The 14,145-nt window shown below is 39.9% G+C and overlaps 1 long non-coding RNA gene across 3 annotated transcripts; it reads left to right on the plus strand.

Moving 5' to 3' along the window:
* Positions 1 to 1,256: 1,256 nt before the first annotated feature.
* Positions 1,257 to 13,633, plus strand: LOC106098745 (uncharacterized). Of its 3 annotated transcripts, XR_003222082.1 has the most exons (5): positions 1,257 to 1,570; positions 3,326 to 3,397; positions 11,861 to 11,943; positions 12,171 to 12,347; positions 13,266 to 13,633. It is a non-coding gene; the product is annotated as an uncharacterized LOC106098745 (long non-coding RNA). The 3 variants fall into 3 exon arrangements; XR_001225032.3 differs by lacking the exon at positions 3,326 to 3,397 and having other exon boundaries at positions 13,266 to 13,629; XR_001225033.3 differs by lacking the exon at positions 3,326 to 3,397 and having other exon boundaries at positions 1,257 to 1,476; positions 13,266 to 13,627.
* The last annotated feature ends 512 nt before the right edge of the window (positions 13,634 to 14,145 follow it).

Below are 14,145 nucleotides of genomic sequence, written 5' to 3' on the forward strand. Positions count from 1 at the left end.
AGCAAGAAGGCTTTGGCCTCCGATTCACCCTGTGGCCTTTTTGTGTGGAGTTTGCATGTTTTCCCTGTGTCTGGATGGGATCGCCCTCATGCAGTTAGTGGGGTTAGATTAACTGGTAACCCCAGCACATCAACCCTGATATGGATCAACAATGGATGGATGAAAGGAATTGAAATAATGCAGATTTATATTTACATTTGACAGCCTGGTGCAGTGGAAACCTGATATCTTAAAAACCATCTGATGAGTTTCTGTCATGGCATGAACACGTTGTCAAGGGGATGAAGGTTAATGATTTTTCCTCTTGCACCATAATAGTTTCTCACCACGTATCCACTTGAGATCAGCTTCAGTTGCATTATGTGTTTGATCCTAATTTACAAGTATGTAAATGCAGTGTATGTTATCATGCTGCAGTTTGAATTTACCCCTAAACAAAACCAAATTAGATCTCACAAATCTGCTTGGATGGATGGCTTTGATGGCTGCAGACATTTTTTTTATTTTGCTTGTATGTGCATCTGTTAACTAGCAAGGATAAACAAAAGATCTTCAAGGGCCCACAGTCATGTGGATTGGCCATTCTTCTGTCATCTGCCTAACCGGATGAATCCACAGAACTGATTAGACGACACAGACAGCATCAAATTTATGTTCTACGTTTTCCCCCTGCTTTTAAGATGCTTTTAAAAACAACTACACATGTTTTACTGTAATAATATTGAATTTTTTCATCATATTGGATGGATAGCAGAAATGGGAAGGATTCTCATATTGACTTTGAACATTAACTTTAATGGTCGCATTATCACAAAGTTGTTTCTGATAAAAGAAATCACAGTGTGCCAACTATAAAACACTATATCCATGAAGTATTGTTTTAATAACACTGATATGTAGATGTTAGCTGTTGTGAAGCATCTGTCTTTTTTAATTCTTCTGGCATTACCATTTTTTGAGCCCCAAGTGGGAAAAATCAGAGCTTTCAGGAGTAAAGGAAATAGCATTATAAACTCATAATCACCACAAATTCAGTATGACATGACCTGTAGTTCATGTGATAAGTTTCTAGTTACAAGAATATGGTCAACATGTCAGAAACCTGTTTCACACTCTGTAACAATGTTGTGCAATCATGTGCCACTGCAGGCTGCGAGGGTGCTGTTTTTCATTGTGAACAGCTGATTTCAATGATTACTTTGTCTTCTTTCCTCTTCTCTAATCAGTGAAATCAGCCGATATTGCCTTTGCTTGGAAGAAAACTCCGCATGAAAACCTTTATGGCACACGATTGCCTTATGTTCTCTTTGGTCATGTAAACAAATACTGTTTCAGTTATTTTAGTGGTTATTTTGTACATTGATTTTCCAGATTATGCAGCTGACTCATACATGCAAGGACTGAGCTGACATGGGTATGATTTGATCTCAGTGAGTGCCAGCCCCCCACTCCCATCCCACTGTGATTTGGAATTGGGTAAGTGGAAGAGAATGGAAGGATGCATGGATAGATGGAGCGTCTACAGTCAGGGGTTAAAGTAGGCCGGAACTATCTGGAACGGCACCTTCAGGTAATGAGCGATTAAATCTGATAGATAGGTTAATCAGTAGATAGGTCAATCAGAATGAGTTCATTTCTCATGTCCTGCAGTCTGGCATTAATTGCAGCTATAAATAAAGACACAGCAATAACTTGCAGCCACAACAACCCTTTTTTTTTTTTCTCATCCCTGTAATGCGTTCACAGTGCACACGTAAAGTTGTGGTTGTGGTACTTCTGGGTCTAGCTAGCTAAAGAAAAGGATTGAGCATAAAGGAAGTAACTTTTTTTTAAGTGCCTAGAAATTCAAATTTGACTTTCCAAGCAACTGAACAAATATCAGCAAACACACAAGCTGCTTCTGTGCAGTTTGTCACAAAATGTGGGCTAAATGTACAGCTGCAAGATTTCCCAGGGAGAGAACAAAATGCTAATACTCAACACCGACAAATGGAAAAAGATGTAAAAAGAGCAGAATGGACAGGAAAGGTAAAGACTCTTCCGCAAGCCAAATTTTATACACTTTATACACTACATTTTATACACATTATAAAATGAATTACGACATTAAGATCTAAATTTTTAAATTAGATTTTGGATCTGTGCGTGATGTCTTGCTGAATTATGTGTTTGTGAAACATTTCATAAAACCAATGGAAGTATACTACGGTAATTTTCTGTTTTTCATAGATTCCATGGAAATACCAGGTGATTTAAGGCAGGCTAAATGGGTCAGTCTGAGAAAATTTATAGTGAGGCACTATGTTGGACTGGTTACATCAAGGATAGGGAGCAGATGAGATTCACTTGCTCAATTCTACTTTTATACTAGCTTTCTAAGTGTCTTAGGAAATCAGCCATATAGCTCACATACCATCATTCCTTTTCCTATGCTGCACTGCTATTCATGATCCTGGGGTTCCCCCAGCAGCCAAATCCCTATAGTTCCTATAGTGGATTGTAATTTGTAAGAAAATGTTGTGCAATCAAAGTACCTGTGTAGATCTGTCTAGATGTGCGCTACAAAAACTTTTACACTCAAAGGCAATGCATGTAAAGTCATACTGGAACTAGCGAAGCAAGGCGGCAGCAGCAGGACTCAGCACCCTCCTTCCCTTGAATCACTCTCGCTGGTGTCACTCCCTCCAGCTACCCTCTCTCATTCCCAGGCTCTGAATGTGGGTGTCCCATCGGGAATTCAAGTAGCACATCGGGTCAGCCACTCAATACCCCTCGTTTAAAAGGATTCATTGCAGACTAATTGGGATAACATGGCTGGAAATGTTGACCTTGGTATTTCTAAACAAGGTTTCAATTAACTTGTAATAAGGCCAAGCAGCCCAGCCCTGGACAGATCCTCCATGAGCAGGAGGAAATGCGAAACATGCCCCAGTTGATGGTTGGCTTTTCGTAACTTTGATTAATCACTCAGAAAGCAAGCAAGTGGGACTGGTAAAATAATTAGAAGGAAAAACACAGCATGCTCGCTACAGTAGCATTTAGAACCAAGGCTGATTTACTTTACTGGAAGACGTGTAAGATGCCTTTTATTCCTCTTATTCAAATAAATCACATTTTTGTGAAAAGAAATACAATACCGCTGTAGCTCCTGGACAGAGAGAGCTGTAGGGCAGCTCAGTCCACAAACTTTCTTTCTTTCTTTAAAAAGAAATCATCATCATTTGATGTAGGAGACAAAAAATATTGCATTGTCTTTTTATTTCCTATGTTTCTTTTTTTCCCTACTAAAACCTTATTCAAACCACTAATTTGTTTCTTTGTACAGCACATTTGGTGTTTCCCCATCTTTGTGTAACACAGTCAGAGGGAATGCAGCTGGTGCCCTCTGTTGTCCAAGGTACGACTGTAATCGAGTACAGTTCAAACACACAGAACTGCAGATATGTTTGATCTGCTTTTAATAATGACGTGTCCCCAACAATCTGCCATTAATTTCTTAAACAAAAGCCTCCTTAAACCACATGCAAAACTGGCTCTGACTTACAGAACTGATACTTTGAGGAAGTTTATTATTTCACATTATATTGTGTACAGGCTCTTAGATCTTGGTGCCAGTAGCCCCAATCCAGCAGGCCTATAAATGGGCTGCCAGAGTTTTAGATCTGGTACAGGAACTGAGTTGAGCCACCTGATGAGAGACAGAATAGAGTTCTGGCTAAAGATGGGCTCTTTCTTGCTGCTGAGTCAGCGGATCATCTCTGCGTACCAGGTCATTTGCAGCCACGGGACACCAGCTGACCTGCGTTGAATTATCGTTAATTCAAAAAGCAACAGTGGAGCGTGTATCTGTGGGCTGATGGAATGAGAAGATGGCCTCTGCAGATTAAAGCGAAACTCAATGAAATTCTCCCTCCCTTTCATGTTGCTGTGGAATCGTCAGGTTGACAGTTTTGTGTATTTGGCTTCTTCTTCTTTTTCTTTTCTGCCTTCCTCCTCCTCAACTTCCTCCCTAATTCTTTTTTCCCGCTATTTCGAATGATCACGAGTCCAAAGAATGTCTTTCTGCAAGTGTTTAACACACTAGTCTTTGAAGCACAGTCCAAGTGGCTGCTTTTGTCTGTGCTTTGTTGTTCTAAATGCTAGCTGTATTAAATCACCTCCCAGTCCCCCGGCCTGTGTGCTTCATCTCCTCCAAAACTCCATCTACAATCTCCAGGAGGAAGTCCTGTTCTGCACTTCTGAGGCTGTCGAGGGACTTGGCATATTTACACAGGTTTTTAATGCAATTCTAATAGAACCGTGACACTTTAAATACTGATTTTTGTTGCTTTTGGAGCATTTTCCCTCTGCATACATCATTACGGTGGAGACAGGAGCTGACTGAAAAAGAGCGGTTTGCTTCTTTGTCACTTCCAATAACTGGTAACATACTTCCTCTTTCTTTTCTCGTGTTTAATTTAAGCCTGCACACATGTTGCCAAGTGGAAAATGATAGAAAAGAGATGCAGATGATTTACTGAAAGCTACTCTATGTAAATGTGGACACTATATTCCATTTATTATTCTAGTTTAGAATTTGGGGAGTGTTAAGAGTTAAAAACAAGTACTGATCCAGATCCGACACAGATAAGAAACCCATGTTTTGAGCAAATTCAGGTCACATATGTCACGTACGATAACGTCTCTAGCTTGAAATGCATACCTCAGTTTAAGAGCATAATTAACTCTGTATTCATGGAAAGAACAGTGGCTCATGTTTGCGTTTATTCCCAAACATTTGCATTTGATTCGTTTTACAGACAGTCTTATAAAAGCCCGTGAAATGATGGAAGCAAAGCAAAGGACACGCAGTAAACCTGGCAGAGGAAACACACCTTTCTTTTACAGCCGGGACATAAACAGTAGTTTATGGTTGTGGATTTACTTGCATGTTGCAAAAGCATAACCTCTTTTTAGAAAAGAGGTTATGCTTGGGCTGCAGTGGATGTCTGGATCTTTTACTCCTAAACATTAATTAAATAAATGTAGGTTAAAGGTGCCCGGGAGGCACTCATCAGCAAGGATTAGTCCACTCCAAGATCCCTCGTTGGCTTTTTTTACCCCCACATATTTTTCATTTTCATCAGAGGAAGGGTGACTAAATAGAACGAGGATTGGTTCAGTCCACTTCCCAGAATTGTTCTCTTGTTTTCTGGACAAGTGTTTCATGGTTGTCAGAAACAAATGACTGCACGCACGAATTAAGGTCATGATTTTCAGCATTTATTCACTACATTTTGATCATTAGGGTTGGAAAACAGTAAAGCTGCCACAGATAACTACCTAGAAAGAGGCCCCCTCCAACTGTCAGTGATCTGAAGAAAGATGAGCTGCTCTTATCAGCTCCCTCTGTGCAAGGCCTTCACCTCTGCCTTATACAGACTGGTATCTGTCTTTTTTCAAATAGCTTCCCTAATTTTATGGCTTTACCACCCTTTGTGTGCGTCTCTTCACCTGTGATAGTGTTCAAAGGTGCATCCACCCAAAGATAACAGTTTACAGTAGTTAATTGGTGATTAAACGACTAGATTTCCTTGTAAAATGTCGCTACCTGTGTTGTGGTGTTTTTAAAAAATATATATATATCTACATTATAAATGTTAGAAATATATTTTTGAAAAGGTTGGTAAAGTTTTAATAATTTAATTGGTTTTTAAAGCAAATTTTGGGTTATTTTAAGGGTTTTATAGACTTGCATGAAGGAGTTGTACTAAAACATGTGAAAACAGATGTCACAGTATATTAGGCCTCAAAAGCAGTAAACACAAGATTATTATGCACTTTAACCTAACGTTAAATTGAGAATTATTTAAATCACTTATTCACTTTATTAAATTGGTATCACTTTTATTTCTGTCTGTTAAAAGGCAGCAGTCAGCAGATGGTTAGCTTAGCTTAGCACAGAGAGTGGGAACAGGGAGAAACAGCTAACTCAGTGGTAACATAATCAGCCTGCTAGCTCCTTTAAAGCCCGCTAATTAAAAGGAAAAGTGTAACATCTTCCATTTTTAGGAGGCTTTTTGTTTTTTAATGTGGTGACCCCAGGTAGTTACAGGTCTTAGCCAAAAAACAGTCCTCCGTGGAACATCCTGTAAAATGGTAAAGTGTTGTTTTAACACTTCAGCTTTTCTGTAATTAAACAAACTAGATATTTCCTGTTGTTTAGCCAGTTTTATAAGTGAATTTTATTAGTTTTGGATGAGGCCAAGCAAGCACTTTCACTTTAAAAGAAATCATCTAACTAAAATTTGCTAACTGGCTTTGAGTTATGTTCTGAAATCTATTAGGTCAGGTCAGAGCGGTGCATTTTCTCAAGTCTCCGCCAGAATGTCAGACTCTGTCTCTGACGTGGATGACGCCGAGTGCACAAAGGTCTTCCTCTCACCAGTCAGATTTTACACTGGCAACAGGTCTGCCAGTGTGAGATTTGCAGCCACCCCAGCCACAGCCAGAGCTCTAAACCCATGTAATTACATTTTAAGCAGCATTGGCTGGTTGAAATACCTCAAGTAATTAGTTTTGTTTTTCCACTCTTCCTATAATCTTCTCCTTTTGTGTGAGGGTTTGGACCATGAGCTGGAGAGGGAAACAGAGCAAGACGGTAGGTAATATGGAATGAATTTTTTTTAAAATCTGACGTGGTTGAATGTAAGAATAGAATGACCCCCACCCCCACCAAAAATCTACTCACACATACACATACACACATTCCCTTGGACCACCTGAAATGTGTTTTGGTGCTTGTTTCCTTTGATTAGGAGTGTTATGGGAGTGCTGTACAAACATAAAAGCTGTCCAGACAGTTTTATAGTGTTTATTTGTGGTACCACCTGTGTTTCCATACAGAAGAAGAATGAGGCTGTGATGGTGATGAGGAACATAGTATAAAGGAAGTACGGTCTGTGCCATGTGCAAGTTCAGATGGCCAGCCAAGAGCGAAAAACATGCCCATAAAGTGCATCTCAATCTGTTTCTGCTTTAAAGAGACCAGCAAATCCTCAGCTTAGAACGGCCTTTAATTTGTTAAAAAAAAAAAATCTCCAAGGCACAGTTGTCACCAGACTCGCTAAAGGTCCTTCAGACACCTCTCACACCCCACTGCCGCCTCACCGCCCCCGGCCGTCCTCCTCCTTTCCTCTATCCTCATCTCTCCCGCTCTCCCTTCTCTGTCAAATATTTATAGCTGATGGCAGATAAGATTATTTCAGCACTGGACCTCTCAGTGCCAGCTGCTGCAGACCTTTGCTCACAATAAAGCCTAAGATGCGTTCCAGGCAGTGGGAAGATTGTTTTATTTGGAGCTCATCCGAGGCCTCTAATGATAGGCGAGTTATAGGTGCAGAAAAACAAGACACCAATGACTTCTTTGGCTCTGCACATCATCAGCTACTCCTATCTCGAAATGCTGGAATTTTTTCCCCTTTCGTTCTAAAGTTTGATTTATTCGTTTTTGGATAATAGAACATACCAGTTTTTGCATACTTTTAAAACCACCAGCAAAAATGATAGCCGCACGCTTACAGTATTTATTGATCGTCAAGAATAATCCCTATAATGTGGTCAGGAACTTCATTCAGCACAGACTGATAGTAATGTATCCTGTAATGTCCTGTAAGTACATAAGTAAAATTTTAATAGCAAAAGGAAACGCATATTGAACATACTTACTTTAATCTTTGCTTCCAGAAAATTAGAAAGGGCATTTAAAGGAATTCACCTCTAGCAATTCTTTTTCTTTACTATTAATAAACATTAATAATTAAGCTTATGTTTGTCCTTGTCTATTCACAAAAAAAGGGAAATCTTTTATGAGTTTAGACAAATTTCTGTTTTATACATGTGCACTTGTCAGAGCGAATCCGTGTCAGTGTCTCTTTATGTAAGACATAGACGAGTGGCATGAAATGCCAGGGCTAATCCAGCTGAACACACTGCAACCTGTCATAGTTGGACCAAGAACGGCCTTCTAGCCAGTCAGCTCGTGAGTGGAAAATTAATCTTGTTTAATAAAATTAAACGCCATCTGGGCTTTGCAGTCCAAATTGTTCCAATATGTGAAAAAGTCTTCTAAAAAAAAAAAAGTTTTATTAACCTCAAGCAACCCTGTAAGTTCTGTGGCTGTACAAACAGTTTGGAAGCACAGACTGTAGCGGATGCACTGAGGAGAAAACGATAGTGGCATTTTATCAAGACGTGTTACAGCTGTGAGCAAATGCAATAAAAAAAAAAAATTCCTGTATGCTTTTCAGTCCATACAGCACCGTCAGCATAGTAGTTACTAATCATATCTCACATTTTTATCAAACATCTTGCTCAGTTGTCCTCAAGCAGAGTTCAAGTAGATAGTAACTATGTATCTACATGTTCAGAAGCAATATTAGGCAATATACGAGTGTCAGTGTTGTCAGCCTTATCAGCTGACTGCCTTGTGAAACGGTTCATGGATGTACACAAAGACACATTGCTTTTTTTATTGTCCAACAACACAAAATTTGTTGTTGGACTGGATAGACTTTGTCCCACGTCTTTATCATTATCTGCTGCATATCAGCCTTTATTGTTTATTGGGAAAAACATCAGTGGTGCCATCTAATGGTCGATAGGCCACAAACCAGATAAACACAATCAGAGCTACTGTCTATTGATTTCTTGAAGTGACTTTGAACCTCTTTTTCACTCTGGCTTCCTGATTAGGGGGCTTTGAGTCCATCCATATCTTCAAAATAAGGGCTGCTTCACTGCAGCCTGTTTCTTTTATAAGTGTCATAAGATTAGCACCACTAAAAGAAAAGTAGTCACACTGTTCCTGGACACACAAACAGCAGTTCACTGGCACTCAACAAGAGTTTATTATTTACCAACCTGACTGGATAGTATTATAAAGAAATGTTCAATTCTAACAATATCTAAGGACTTCTCACATATAGCTAATAATTTGGTCTTTTTCTGGATTAAAGCAATGTTTAAATTTCAATTAGTTATGGTATAAATTTTTTTTCTTACTGTCTTGAGGCATTTAATTGTGAAAGGGAAATACGTGACTATAAAGTATATGAAATGGTGTTTACTCTGTAAAAATCCATCCTTCTGTCTCTGTAAAAAGTTTGATTATTCAGTGTCTTGTTCAAATCCACAAATGTTTGTACTTCTCCACATCTTTCAGTTATTTTACTGGGTCACTAAAAACATAATGTATGTGTACTTCCTGCTATAGAACAGCTCTATGTGTATACTTTTCTGTTGATGGAGTTTATAACATCCTAAGCAGCTTCTGTTCCAGACTGGAGCCATCGATTTACCTTGACTGTCTGACCCCCTCTTGTGCATCTCTGCTTGTACGAGAGACATATGCGCAAGAGAAATGCAGTTTACGTACCAGCGTCTGTAGAGCTTATGGGTAAATGCGTGCTATTGTGTTTGCAAGAGAGATGGATTTCTGCATTTTCTCTCAGATGATTGGTCAATGACCTCTTCAGCTCTTGGTTATGATGGCTGTCATTATAACCTTTCAGAACATAAAGGCTTTGGGAGCATAAAAATGAGCTGATTGTCAGCAGCCCTGGGCAGCAGATCGTCTGTGCAGCAGATGCCTGTGATAAGATAATGATAAGGCTGCTATCTGGCCTTCACATCAGCCTCCAAAGCAATAATAGATGACAGAGTATCGGTCACCATCTACTATGTGTCCTCAGTGGCCGATGGTCTGATGCTGATGACAGATTATCTAACAGATACATTAGAGCAATGAGGCCTGCAGGAAGTGCGAGCGGATCACAAAAGGGTTCAAAATGTAAAGTGCACCTGTTTAACTACTCTGAGATGTAGCTGGAGTGATATAATATCGATCGAGATGTGATAAGGATGGCTTGTTGTGTCAATAAACAGTCGCTCCCTAATCCTTGTAAGTCAATGACCAAAGGCGTTCTCCCTTTTTGCTGTGGACTTTCACATCCATCTTTCATTTATTATTCTGACATCAATCTTTAAAGAAATGTGCTTTTAGAATGGGGCTAGTTCTGCCCTGTTCACCTTATCGACCTGTGTAGAGTAAATAATGAGTGTCGCTCCTTATTGCATGTTCTGCTTCTCTCATCTTTGCTGTGCCATCACCACCATCACATTGAGTGACAGTACAAAGGTGAACTGTTTATTGGTGCCATTCTCCATCTTCTGGAAGCTGAAAAAAGAAGGGATTACTTGTGATTTATTTATTTTTTTCTATCTATCTGAGGGTCCTGATAGCTGGCTACCAATGCTGTTAGGAAATCGGTAACTATCTTTGGTGATAAGGAAGCAAGCACTGTGGGGGTCAAAGGGTATTAGGAGCAGAGCTCATTGACTATTATTCGCAACAATCCCCACTGTTTTGCTAACTGTATCAGGAGATCATTTTTTCTGTGATCCTATGACAGTCTTGGCAAAATAATTTAAGTTATACATTAAATAATATATAATGTGGAACTCATAAGTCTGTTAGTTTCAAGACAACATCTTTAGGCACCTTAGATTTTTTTCCTGGAAGCACTAACGTGTGTGTTTAGCGGGTAATAATTAGCATTCTCACCATATTGGTTCGACCAGTTAGTGTGACAATTTCTAACTAGCTAACAGCATCAGTGCCTGTAAAGAATAAACATAAAGAATTTCCTTTTTACTAGTACGATGTTATTTATTTAGATATAGGACAGATACAGCAGTTTGCCACACAAACTAAAGTAAAATAAAATATAGGGAAGAAATTATAAACAATTTTAAATGAAATGTGACAACCATCTGTGGATTAGTTGTTGGTTCATTTCACTTGAAACTAGAAATGTTTTACTCCTCTAACAGGGGAGGAAGAATAAAATTCAGGGCATGACTAACCATTAGGATTCATATGCTCTATTCTAGATCATACAGGAATCTTAAGTGCTACATATATAGATATTTCTTAACTAAAAATCAAAATGTCAATCTGATTGTACTTGTAGAAGCAAATCACGAATTCAGAAATGACCAAAGCAGGTAAGCATCTTCTCAGGATTATATGACTGACTGCCTCTATCCTCAGATCCTAAGTCAATAACTAAAGGGCAGACTAAAACATCACTCGTTCAAGAGCATGAAATACGACAGCGAGTTGAAGGTAAAATATGCAGCAATTGTTGATTAATACTTACCAACACAAAATTCAAACTTGGACCTTCGTCTCTGGCTCATTAACAGCAGTGGTGCTTGAGTGAATTATGCATAGAATTAAGAGATGAAAGGATATTAGCAAGAACAAAGAAAATCTTTTTTTATTTCTCATTTATTTTGGAATTGTTTTGCAGCGGTTGTGTTGTAAAACAGAAACATGCCCACAGCTCTGCCCACATCCTGAACACAGCGAAATAAGAAGAAAAATATGAAAATACGTGCTGAAGCCAGGGGCCTCTGAAGATAGATGTACCGCCGCTTCTGGCATATAATGCAAGATGATTGATGCAGATTGCTTTTTTTTTTTTTCGGTTAGCATTTTTTTAAAGAAAATTGCTGCGTATTTGACCTTTGAGACGGGATTTTACAAAAATATTTTATTTTGCCATTATATTTTAAGGAGGCCTGCATGCATTGGGCAAGCACTTAAATCATTCTGCATTACACGGCATTTTCCTACACCGTTTAACTTTTTTCAGGGTGAAGCTTGAGCTCAGCTCAGCTAACAACCTCTGTCGCTCAGTTGTCGTGGAGTCAGTTCACCCTGAGCCTTCGTTGAGCCTCTGTTTGTGTTCTGGCTAGACATCATCTATAATGAGCGCTGATTAGTTAACTTGTTTAAATGCCTCTTCTATTTCAGTCTCCGCTGCTCAGTCGTCTCTCCATCCCGGCCTGGCTTTGCCTCGCTCGCCCACCCTCGCACATGGATGACATTCTTCAGAGGTGTCTGCACTACAGTTAGAGGCTAAGACAAGGCCAAAGGGAGTTTAAGCCTAATGTTTATTTGTTCCATTTGTGCTATTATGTTTTATTGTATTTTTTCTACATTAACAAATTAATCCTCAATATATGATCTGATATATGATCAAATCTCATCTCGTCTGTTCTCTCCCGTTTCACATCGTCTTCCCACTTCCTTCCAGTTCACTTTCCCTTCTGTCTCTCCACAGATGTTAGGAGGTAGTGTCGGTGCTGTATAGTCACCAAGCTAGCTAGACCTCCCGAGGCCACCGACACCAGCCGGATCTCACCCTCAGCCTGTTTTTCTTTCCAATGGGGAGGCGAATACATTTGAGAGGGGCAGGAAGGAGAGCCTGTCATGGCCTCTTCAGTCTGGGTCTGTGATCGTGAGTCGTGTTTATTTGTCATTGCTCACCCAGTGTTCCCCTTTAACACAGCAGAATCAGATGTGTCAGCAACAAAGTAGGTTTGGATTAAATCTCAGGTCTTCAAGATGAAAATCTATTTTTTGAAATTAGAAAATTGCAGTGAGGGTGGTTTGGTCTGAAGTCAAGGCTGTGACCCTGTTTTTAAAAATGGTGTAGCAGTCTACAGATGCTTCTTTGGCCCTTGTACATTGTGTATTAGCTCCCTCAATTTTTCCAGTATCCACCGACAAGAGTCCTAAAACTGATGAATCCAGTATGTAGCAATCTGAGGTCAATTTTTCAGCATTACAAGTAGCAGAGAACCTTATCTTATTACTATGTCCCAGGTCTCTCTGGAGTGTTTTTCTTGTTCATTGAGTCAGTGTGTGTGTGTGTGTGTGTGTGTGTGTGTGTGTTGAGTGCTTGCTCACAAGTGTGTTCCCTGACACATGGTGCTCTGCTGAACCTAGTGTTTGTGCACAGCATAAATAGGTTTTTATCTGATTGATGGAGGTACATGTTGGCGAGTGCAGCTAGGTGGAGTTGGGGGCCCGCCTCCAGAGAACCTTTAAGCAGGCCAAAGATAAAGACTCAGAAGTGATGGGCTCTCTGTGATGCCCTTTTGTGGGAGGAAATTTAATGGAAGTGGTTACATTGGTAGCAGATGGAGCAGTTTCCTGGATCTCAGTCACGGTAGAAATATTAGAACACATAAGCACACACACACACACCGCCAAACTCACACATACCCCACCCTTTTAAATTTCTTCACCAGATTTACAGTACGATGGAGGCAGAGGGATCGAACTGGAAAGTGTTTATTTGCCTGGGACCTCAGGCACCAAGGGTTCATATTTTTCCTGTGCTTTTTTTCTGTCTTTTCCTTGTCTCTTACAGGGCATGTGTGTGTCTCTCCCATGCCCCGGTGTCATCTGTATTTTTCTTTTTGGCTGCCTGACTTCAAGCTTCAAGATTCTCAAAGTCCCTTGGTGGATCTTCAGGATGCTGGAGCTGCAGGCTGACAAATTTGGTGTAAAGTTGTTGAAGAAAGGTCCGGGTGAAAAATAAATTGATGCTCGGCTTTTGCAAACTCAAGTGTGTGTGTGTGTGTGTGTGTGTGTGTGTGTGTGTGTGTGGGAGGATGTGTATGCTCAAGTGAGGTCTGGCTATGTGTGGGTGGCTCAGCTGAGGGTTGAGTGGTTGGGCGAGATGACAGTAATAAATTAATTCACTTTAGGACCTAGCGACTGGATCATCAATCATGTTTATTAATGATGTGTGCAGCTGACATACCTCAGAGTCCCAGTTCTTCCTTTGTAGCCTGGACACATCCTATAGAACATCAACTAACTGAGAGGTGAACATCTGTTAAGCTGTGATGTAGTTGGTCACATAAAAACAACTGATACCACACTGAGATATCCATTACCCCTCAGGGTCCTCTCTCTCTCTCTCTTTATCTAAAATTACTGTTCAGTTTCAAGTTGAGGGCCGACACACAGCACAGCTAACCCCATCCAGTGCTGGGAGCTTAAAATAACCATATTGTGTCATTGAAAAAAAACTTTTTAATGAAATCACATGTAGATCTGGTGTGCTTAAGGCAGCAACCATGGGGTTTGTGTAAGTCACGGTAGCGATAAGCGTGGTGTAGTCCTCCCCTCAAAACACCCCCGCTGTAATGCCTTTGTTTGTGCTGTGGGAATGGTTTCGCCAACAGAATACAGCTCTGAGTATTTGCTGATGAGGATGATTAGACTGAAGAAATTAATTGTGG

This window comes from Oreochromis niloticus, linkage group LG11, assembly GCF_001858045.2.
Source record: "Oreochromis niloticus isolate F11D_XX linkage group LG11, O_niloticus_UMD_NMBU, whole genome shotgun sequence".
NCBI classification, from domain to species: domain Eukaryota; kingdom Metazoa; phylum Chordata; class Actinopteri; order Cichliformes; family Cichlidae; genus Oreochromis; species Oreochromis niloticus.